Source organism: Dermacentor variabilis, chromosome 1 (genome assembly GCF_050947875.1).
Source record: "Dermacentor variabilis isolate Ectoservices chromosome 1, ASM5094787v1, whole genome shotgun sequence".
NCBI classification, from domain to species: domain Eukaryota; kingdom Metazoa; phylum Arthropoda; class Arachnida; order Ixodida; family Ixodidae; genus Dermacentor; species Dermacentor variabilis.
The window spans coordinates 13,150,130-13,153,773 of record NC_134568.1 but is presented as its reverse complement, the minus strand read 5'-3'; the positions used below and the strand labels follow the sequence as shown (position 1 = coordinate 13,153,773).

Here is a 3,644-nt window from a genome sequence, read left to right as displayed (position 1 = left end):
CTATTGGACGTAATAAAAGCAATACTTGCTGCTGAATTCGAGCATTGAAGCTAGCGTTCGCTGGTACACGCTTTTACATTAAAGCACAAACTTCATTGAGAAAGTTGCTTTGTTTCTTACAAAGAATCTTTCATTAGTTGCACAGCCCCAAACGCTCAAAGAAAGGCGCCTATTATCGATTCTGTTTCTCCAAAAGACGATGAGAGGCAGATAGAGTTCGTTGCCAATTCATGTTATCAGAGAAAGCAAGCCTCCATCGTTCTCATGTTTTGTACCTTTGTTTATTTCTTGTCTAATTATCATATGCCGAGGATTTCCGGACGAGATTTCATCGCTCGTGGCGATTTCACAAGAGCTTTTCGCAAAACCCTGTCGCAGAATTACGGCAGCAATTTTCCAAGCAATATAGATAATGCAACCACGTACCGTTCATTTCTTTGCTCACTCTCACAGCGTTTGAATGCTGTTGCGAAACTTAAAGTTGCCGATGTGAGATTTTACATTAATATGCTACAGATGGCCTTCTTATGAAGCACTGCCGAAGTCAAGTTTCCGCCTGTACAGCCCGTACTTGAGAAATATTGACCCTTCATCGACTACCTCACACTTTTTTGGCTGGGGTCCATTTTCGCCCTGTGAAGTATCTAGTGTTGTTTCCACTGCAATATCTACTGTTTATTTACCTCTTTCGTTAGCTTTTCAGCTCGAATTTACTGCAATTGATGATACGGTGCAAAATTTGGTGCTAGGCTCTGCAAAATCACAAAACAATGTGCACAAAGAGAAACAAAATAAAGTGAATTTGAAGTCACTGCGTCCTCCAGCTCACTAATGAAAGAGGTCAACGAGTTTCATGTTTAGGGAGCGAAGTAAAACACTCATCTATGGTCTTACATGGAAATGTCGCCACTCCTTGCATTTATTGGTTTGATATTTCAGTAAAACCCTTCATTCAGGACTTACTTCATCAAAAGTTGTTTAAACAACTTTTATGTTCCAAGGAAGCATAATTTTAGCCTAGGTTCGGCATGCATGCGACTTAGCCACTAAAGTTAAATACGCTATCATGGTCATAGGGCAAACAATGGCATTATCCAGTCTTCGTCTCCTTAAAAAAAAAAAAAAAACTCGAGCGCATTCGGGCTGTCTGTAGACGTACAAAAGAGTACGCAGTACAGCAGACCGCTTTGAGATGACTTCATTTTGGTCATTAACACAAACTACAACCTTTTCCTAAAGCCAAACTATCCTTGCCTATTTTGCCGGGTTAGCATGGCTGCCTGGCTGAGTGCCCGAGTTTTCGTGGTGCTGGGTTCAACTGGGTCGGTCGCTATATCGGTGGATATATTTGCGGATATTTATACAGTGGTTATATGTGCACCAAATAAAAGTGACTACGAACGGGCTGATGTGACACTTGCATAATGAGAAAATATGTGCACCTATATTCTACGTAAGAAAGAAACTAACCCCCTATATAAAAGATAATATATAACGCCGTTCAACGGGCATCTCTAAAGCACATCGATGCATGCGTTAATGGGATGGCGCCTCATGTTTAATGGCTTTGTTGATTTACTTTATCTCCTCTGATTTAGCCACTCAGTATGTGCCATTGAGTGTGAGTCCGCTCTTGGCCAGTCCTTCAGAATGGATATGTCACACTGTGACACAAGTGGTCAAAAATCTCTAAATGTTGCTTGATAGGTGTCGTATTTTTTATGCGTACACCTCTCCTCACCATTCATCACTCGATAAGCATCGTGCGTCGTCTTGGTAATTGTGACATCACTGTATACACACCTGTCGCACGGTTTATATGTCTTATTTGGAGTTTGTATTAAAATATATCGTAATAGTTTGCCACCGATGTAGGGCACAAACGTAAAAGTTGGATGACAATAAATTTGTGACTATTGCGTTGAATAAACATGTTGCATAAGATTAACGTAAACACATTTGTACGCGTCGCCGTTATTTCTGAAGCATTTAGCTAAGCGCTTCACTAAAAAAAAAGAAAGAAAACGCTCATGCCCCGTACTTTGGGTTCATGTTAAAGAATCCCAATTGGTCTAAATTAATCCAGAGCTCTACACCGCGTCGTTCGTTCCAACCCAGAGTGCTGATTCAAGACGTTAATTCACACAATTTCAATTATTGCTCACAAACCGCGATGTAAAAAAAAAAGATAAAAGAAAATCGCCCGAACGGGGGCTCGAACCCCGGACCGTTAGGTTAAAAGCCTAACGCTCTACCGACTGAGCTATCCGGGCGAACTGCTAGTTCGCTTCTTGTATACAGAGAAGTACATATTTAAACTTTTTATTGCATTGAACTATTTATCCAAGGAGTAGTGAACAGCTGTCAAAAGCGCAGCGCTCCATTTAAACATATGTCGTGATGACTAGAAGTCAGAAGTCACAAATGCATTCGCATTTGCGAGGCAACAATGTCCGCCATTGAGAGAAGAACAGGTTGCTGTAGAACGATTTTCTTGATTAAAAAAAAAACCGTCGCCAATCGAATCCTGCGAAGGCGGGTGGTCAGCGAAGTTGTAGATACGCGGCACCTAATTTAGTGCAACTTATCAAACACAGATTCCATGATGTGCGCCCATTACGCAAATTGCTCTTAAAAGTGATACATGACACAAACACGCGTTTCAATACAGTTTACAAAACCTTAATTTTATTTATTACTTTGAAATTACTCCTATAATGCTTTTGTGGTCGCTTTGTACAGCCAAATGATTCCGTTCTTACTTAAGAAATGTTTTTTTAGCCAAGGTTCAATCGATGCATTTGGCTCCTTGCCCTATCCTCTGCCGCCGGGATCGACCCACTAGGTTTTCTGTCGACTTGATGAACGCGAAAAAATGTGGAGATCCTAGATATAGACAGCTTCGTTGTAAAACGTGTGCCTTGGATTTTAAGGCATATTTTTTTAAGGAACAATTGGTCTTAATGACTGCGGCCGTTTGGGGAGGCTGTAGCCGTGCACTGAAGAGCGCCACCGTCGCATAACGTTACATGGGCACCATTCTGTAAGATCACTCCTATATGTTGGTTCCCCGTTTAAGTTTTACGAGGGGCTGCCGCAGGCTTCACGCCTGCCGGCAGCCGCCAGCCCGCAACGGTAGTCGACGAAGGCAACCGCTTCGGCTTGTTCTTCTTCGTGCCCATCACCGCATCCGCCCTCGGCTTTGGCTCGTCGCTTACGCAAAATGCGGGGTGTGTTTTTTTTTTTTTAGCTGCGCCAAATCTTTAAAATTAGAAAAATGTAAATCGCGGTAACGTTATGTTTACGATTTGAGTGTACGCATAGGCAGCCTCCAGATACAGAGCAATTTACGCTATCACGTGCATAATTAGCGAAGTTGCGGTAATTAACTTTCCAATTATAAACAATAGGTGGCTAGAGCAAATGAGTACTTTGGGGCCTGTCCTGGACGCTACTTATCCCAACGATCAAATTTTGAATAGCGGATTTCATGTGGGAGCTACGCGACCAATTAGTTACCCTTCGCAGGCTCCTTGAAACCAAAACTGGCTGGAAAAAAGCGTCTGTGTCGGCGATGTCACCGCCCCCCAACCTTTCGTCACATCGAGGTCACCGCCGGTCCGGCCCCGCGAGCAGCTCGCGTT

General features: G+C 42.8%; 1 non-coding gene across 1 annotated transcript; it reads right to left on the bottom strand.

Annotated features, from left to right (window-relative positions):
• Positions 1 to 2,200: 2,200 nt before the first annotated feature.
• TRNAK-UUU (transfer RNA lysine (anticodon UUU)) lies at positions 2,201 to 2,273 on the bottom strand. The gene has a single exon. It is a non-coding gene; the product is annotated as a tRNA-Lys (tRNA).
• Positions 2,274 to 3,644: the final 1,371 nt, after the last annotated feature.